Source organism: Micromys minutus (genome assembly GCF_963924665.1).
Source record: "Micromys minutus genome assembly, chromosome: 13".
Classification (NCBI taxonomy): domain Eukaryota; kingdom Metazoa; phylum Chordata; class Mammalia; order Rodentia; family Muridae; genus Micromys; species Micromys minutus.
This window is the reverse complement of record NC_137982.1, coordinates 12,240,162-12,246,500: the sequence shown is the minus strand read 5'-3', so window position 1 is coordinate 12,246,500 and position 6,339 is coordinate 12,240,162. Positions and strand designations below refer to the sequence as shown.

The window sequence follows — 6,339 nt, the reverse complement described above, 5'->3', positions numbered from 1 at the left end:
ATTATTGCTTTTTTAGGTTGAGTTGTGTCTGTGTTTTTTTCTTCTTTTAGTTTTCTTGTTTAGGACTTTTCTTGTTTTTACTAGGCTGTATTTTCCCTCATTGTATTGGGTTTTCCACATATAATTCGTTTTAGTGCTGGGTTTGTGGTCAGATATTTTGTGAATTTTGATTTGCCTTGAAATATCTTCGTCTCTCCATCGATGGTGATTGATAGTTTTGCTGGGTATAGAAGCTTGGGCTGGCACTTGTGCTCTATTAAGGAGTGCATGATGTCTGTCCAGGCTCTTCTAGCTTTCATAGTCTCTGTTGAGAAATCAGGTGTGAGTCTGATTGGTCTGCCTTTATATGTTACCTGACATTTTTCCCTTACTGCTTTTAGTATTCTTTCTTTACTTTGGGCACTTGATTTTTTTACTATTATGTGTCGGGAGGTATTTCTTTTCTGGTCCAACCTATTTGGAGTTCTGAAGGCTTCTTTTATGCTCGTGGTCTTCTCATTCTTGAGGGTAGGGAAGTTTTTTTCTACGATTTTGTTGAAGATATTTACTGTGCCTCTTAGTTGATACTCTTCTTCCTCTTCTATTCCTATTATCCTTAGGTTCGGTCTTCTCATTGTGTCTTGTATTTCCTGGACATTTTGGGTTAGGAGCTTTTTGTTTTTTTGCATCTTCTCTGGCTGTTTTGTGTATGTTTGCAGTGTTGTCTTCTGCTCCCGAGATTTTCTCTTCAATCTCTTGTAATCTATTGGAAATGCTTGCTTCTGTTACTCCTGATTTCTTTTTTTGGTGTTCTGACTCTAAGGTTATCTCTTTTAGCATTTTCTTTATTGTGTCAATTTCTGTTTTAATTTCCCTCTTCCATTCCTTTATTTCTTTGGTTCTGTTTTCCTCTAGTTCTTGAGTTCTTTGAGTGTTTTTCTTGTTTCTTCTTTAACAGCTTCTGAATCTTTTTGCTTTTCCTCCCGTTCTTGTTTAAGTATCTCTATTAGCATCTTGAAGTATGATTTCAGTTCTGTGTCTTCTTTTTTTGGAGTGTTTGGAATTCCGATGTTTGCTGTTATGGGAGAGCTTGGTTCTGGTGTTTCTAGATTGTCTTGGTTTCCTTGGGATATACTCTTTCTCTTTCCTCCTGCCATTTTGTTGTCAGTGATATGTTCTTGCCTTTCCCTTGTATCTGTTCTGTGTCCCTGGTTTTCCACTGGTCCAGGTGTCAGATGAGCTGAGCCCTTGTTTTATGCCTCAGAGTCGTCGGGTGTGAGCAGAAGTTCCAACGTTCTGTTTCTGGTTGCTGGATCAGGCCCGGCAGGGAAGGGCAAGGCAGGGTGTGCACTTTTTATGTGCACTCAGCAAAGATCTCTCTGCTCCCCAGCAGCCCAGGTCTTTCACCCACCAGTTGCTCAGCCTCTATGAGCTGCCGTTCCGGGTGGCAGATGGACCAGGCTCTGCTCTGCATCCTGAAGTCGCCTCCGGGTGGAAACAGAAGTTCTAATTTTCTGTTTCCAATCATTGGATTGGGCGAGGCAGGGCAGGGCAAGGTAGGGTGTGCACTTTCCGTGTGCACTCCGCAGAGATTTCTCTGCTCCCCGTATGCTCAATTCTTAAACACTACGAAAACGTTGACTAATTCCGTGTTACATCCTGTCTTGCATGTACTTTTTGCTCATTGTAACTAGTAAGATCTTAATGCAGAGTATCAAACCTATAAAAATGCTTTAAAATTTGTACATTTATCTTTTTTAAAAAATAATATTCTTCAATAAATAAACAGAGTTAGCAGTGAATATATATATATATATATATATATATATATATATATATATATATATATATATATATATGGCTGGGAAAAAAACCTTCCAAGCAAACGACCCCAAGAAACAAGCTGGAGTAGGCATTCTAATATTTAATAAAGTAGATTTTCAACCAAAAGTTATCAAAGTTATCAAAAAAAGATAAGAAAGGACACTTTTTATTCATCACAGGAAATCTATCAAGATGAACTCTCAATCCTGAACATCTATGCTCCAAATACAAGAGCACCCACATTCATAAAAAAAAAAAACCTATTGAAGCCCAAAATATACATTGCACCACACAAAATAATAGTGGGAGACTTCAACCCCCACCCTCATTAATGGACAGATCCTGGAAACAGAAACTGCATAGAGAAACAGTGAAACTATCAGAGGTTATGAACAAATTGGAATTAACAAACATCTATAGAACATTTCATCCTAAAACAATATATATATATATATATATATATATATATATATATATAAACCTTCTTTCAGCAACTTCCAAAATTGACCATATAGTTGATCACAGTACAAGCCTTAATAGATATAAGAAGATTGAAATACTCCCGGGCATCTTATCAGATCACCATGGACAAAGGCTGGTCTTTAATAACAACAAAGACAACAAAAGCCCCACATACACATGGAAGCTGAACAGTGCTTTACTTAAAGATAGCATGGTCAAAGAAAAAATAAAGAAAGAAATTAAGAATTTTCTAGAATTTAATGAAAATTAAAGCACAACATATTCAAACCTCAGTGAGAAGAGCCTGTCTGTAAGCCTCGTACAACTTAACAATCTGCTCCAGTTCCTTCATGAAGAGCAGCTTCAGCATTCCCTGGTACTTGTCTAGGTCAGCCAGCTGGAAGAGCTCCCACTTCAGAATGTGGTCATATTTCACAGGGGCTCGGGCATAAACCTGCAGCCAGTCAGGAATTTCTGCAGTGTGGTAAGGATTTGCAGGGACCAGGAGAGACTGATTTCTTTCAGTTTGCTGTGGCTGATATGTGATGGGTGGAGGCTGATCATACCTAGGTACACTGGGAGCACAGGGGTGCCTGTACTGAGCCCTTTTATTTGTGTGATCCACATAATAGGTTCCAAATTCTGATGATTCCACTCGTTCCCACCCAGGAGGAAGTCCTTCTCGTTCAAGAGGATGACTCCAGTGAGTTGTGTTTGTGTTATGATCTATGCAGTATTTTCTCCCTCTCATTGTCCAGTCCACAGACCAGCCAGGAGGAAGGGGTAAATCTTCAGATCCATGGTTGGTTAAATTCCCTAAAGATGTAGCAGTGACTCTTCCAGTACCTGGAGTGTGCCTCCCCTGATTCTGTGGCATTCTTTGGAAGAGATCATGGTTGTATTCATAATATCTGTAGTCCTCTTGTGTACGATCTCCAAATGGCCGTCTTCTCTGACCATCAAAAAAGTTATCTGAATAAAAGTATTGGGAACCAGAGTCCATTTTTAACAGCAAAATTAACTTCTGTTAAAAATGACTGTGATGTCATCTGTGGCAAATCAAATCTGACCTTCCTTCCTGCAGCCTCCTTCTCACATGAAGGTCCTTGTGTTGAAACTGTATCCAACCACAATCTTCCTTTCTCATTTGCTACTGAACAGAACAAGGACAGAGGTTCTACGTGCTGGGACTTAGACATACTTACATGACCAAGTGTAATGTATTTCCCTGTTTTTCTAAGATGTTTTAACAGCTACAACCCTTCTATATTAAATATGAGCAAAAGCCAGTGTTTTAGATGGTTGTCGCAGTTCTTTTTTTCCTGTTGTAATAAACCACCTCAATAAGAACAAAAAAAAAAAAAAAATGACTGTGATGAGCCACACTCTCGAGGAACATCTGCTAGGCTCCTGACAAGGTAAGAAGAAGGTGCCAACAGTCTGTTGCTTTCTCTTCTCATTACTTCCTGAGGCGTCCTTTGAATTGGAGTTCTCAGAAAACTCTGGTTTCTTGAAACTATGCCATCTCCAGAAGCTGAGAAAGCACTAGTGCTTGACTCTGGCAGACAGACATCAGTCTGTCTGGGGATCTTTGGCCCGTGCCGAATGAATGAAGGCATGAAATTCCGCAGCAGGAGCGACGTCTGCTTCTTCACGCACCTCGGCCGGCTTAGACACCTCGTTTTTGGTTTTCTTGCGGGACAGCATCCTCGCGGACGACGCCCGCCGCCGCCCCAGCAGCCTCGCTAGAGCCGCGAGCCCACCGCCCGCCGCCTCCTCGCGGGCCCGTGCCGCCTCCGCCTCGGGTCTCCGCCGCCCGCGCCCGCCCGCAGGCCCCCCTCACTCACAGGGCAGCTCCTCAGCAATGAGGCCTCACTAGAGCCATGGTCCTCCACCGGGAGCCGCTACTGCTGCGGCCACCGCCTACGTCCCGTAAACTTTCCTATAATGATTTCTTAACGCTTGCTATTCCATGTTACATTTTGTTTTACATGTACTTTATGCTCATTGTAACTATTAAGTTTTCAATGCATACTATCAAACCTTTAAAAAAATCAAGTACTGACTAAAAAATATATTCATACAGTTTTATGTAAAAATTATTTTAAAATCTGAAAAAAAAAGTACTGACAAAAATGTATTGTATAATTTTATGCAAACAATGCTTAAAATCTGTACATTTATCTTTGTTTTGTAAAATAAAGTTGTTTAAAAAAAGCTTGCTTACTGTTCAATCTTATTCTAAAGAGGCGTTTAAGTGATTTTTTTTCTTTTTGTCCATTTGAATTAGAAAATAATGCATAAGAATATTTATCTACAGTTAAAGTATTATATACAGAATATTTTATACACTGAAATCTACTTTGCTCAAAATCTCTTCCCTCCTTCCTTCAATAGAAATCAGTGATCATGTTTATTAGCTTCATTGTTTTGCAGTTTCTTTGATACTATGAAGAAAAATCCTACAATCTTTTCAAGCTGGCTTCTATTAATCTATTATAACTTTGATGTTTTTATAGCCTACTTTTAATGATGATTCATAAATGTTTTAACCTCTCTTCTAGCCCACCACTGACAAGAAGCAGTGGAAAAGAAAGGATATATGGGAAGTAGACCTATATAGAAATGTTTTTTTAGTAAATCCCATCTGCATTCTCAGGAAACCAGCAGTTTAGTTCACAGATCAGCAGCTGCAGCTCAATCCAATAGCAAATACTTCCCAGACATACCAGCAGTCCAGTTTGGTATTATCAGGATAACAGCAGCAGTGGCATAACCTAGCAGGAAGAGCCAGGCCACAACCAAATCAGCAAGAGAAGGTAGGCAGGATTTAGATCACCAGAAACAAAAGAAGTTCTGACCTACGCCTCTCTCAACAAAGTGAAAATCAGTGTAGACTTAGGACGAGGTGCTGCATAACTAGCTCTATAAGTAAGACTAGCCCAGCATCCTACTGCCCATTCAGTACTATTTATATTTTCTGCAAAAGGGGAGTGTTTACATGGGTCTTGCCTCACTAGGGTTCTTGCCTCAGCATGTGAGTCTGTTTCAGGTGACATCACCCTACCAATTTTCCAGAATCTAAAGAAGCAGTAAGTGTCCCGCGCAACCGTCTCACCTGCAAGAACGACACGGCACACAAAATAGAATCCTTCTGCGGTAAACTTTATTGCTCTGGAAAACCAGTACTTGCTTCACGTGACGAAAAAGACGGAGAAAACCAAGAAATCCAAGAAGACGAACAGGACGAACAAGCTCCACGAGACGGCCGAAAACCAACGAGAGAGAAAGAGAGGGGAAGAAGAAGGGAAGAAGAGAGGAAGAAGAGAGAGAGAGAGAACTATCCAGCCCGTCCCCTATAAAGGGATCAGTCCTTGCCTTGGACGCGGAGCCCCCTGATTGGTTGAAACTCAGCAGGCCCTATGACGCCACGGAAGAGGTGGAACTCATGAAGCGGAAAAGTTACCCAGCCTGTGCGCACATGGCTTGTTTACTGCTAATTCCAGCCGGATATCAGCGCCATCTTGTAATGGCGAATGCATGGGAATGTGTGGGCGGTGCCCCACAGCTGGATATCAGCGCCATCTTTTAATGACGAAAGCGTGGGAATGTGTGGGCGGCGCCCCACATCTCCCCCTATCTTTTATTCTTTGAGCAAAGTAGGACACCCATATTAGGAGGGCGGAGATAGAGGTCAAATCCTCATTAAGGTGTATAAAGACCATGTACAGGAGTAACCGCTAGGCTTTTTTTGTAGCCCGCAGTACTCTTGACCTGTCACTCTGCCGTTTTTTTTGAGGGAGGGACACTGGGGCAGGAAACCCTCATACAAATGACTTATCTCCCGGAGAATGCCCAGCGACAAGGGGTTTCTCAGTGCGATGCTAAGCTCGGCATCCCTCATGGGCTGCTCAAACCAGACACTCTAATCCTGTGCAATGAACCGAAGTTCTAGGAGTGCAAGAGCTGTCTGGCCGGCGACCTACTGCTTAAGGAAAGACAGCTAGATATCGGCTGATGCTGCATGTTCTAGAGCGACAGGCGCTTGGGCAGTAACCACCTTGTCTCTTTTTT

At 41.6% G+C, this 6,339-nt stretch overlaps 1 pseudogene across 1 annotated transcript; it reads right to left on the bottom strand.

The window, feature by feature from the left end:
* Positions 1-2,697: 2,697 nt before the first annotated feature.
* On the bottom strand, positions 2,698-3,972 carry LOC308428571 (protein salvador homolog 1-like; annotated as a pseudogene). Its single transcript has 3 exons — positions 3,636-3,972; positions 3,112-3,302; positions 2,698-2,840 (listed from the first exon to the last, which is right to left on the bottom strand). The product of its transcript is annotated as a protein salvador homolog 1-like (transcript).
* Between the last annotated feature and the right edge of the window lie 2,367 nt (positions 3,973-6,339).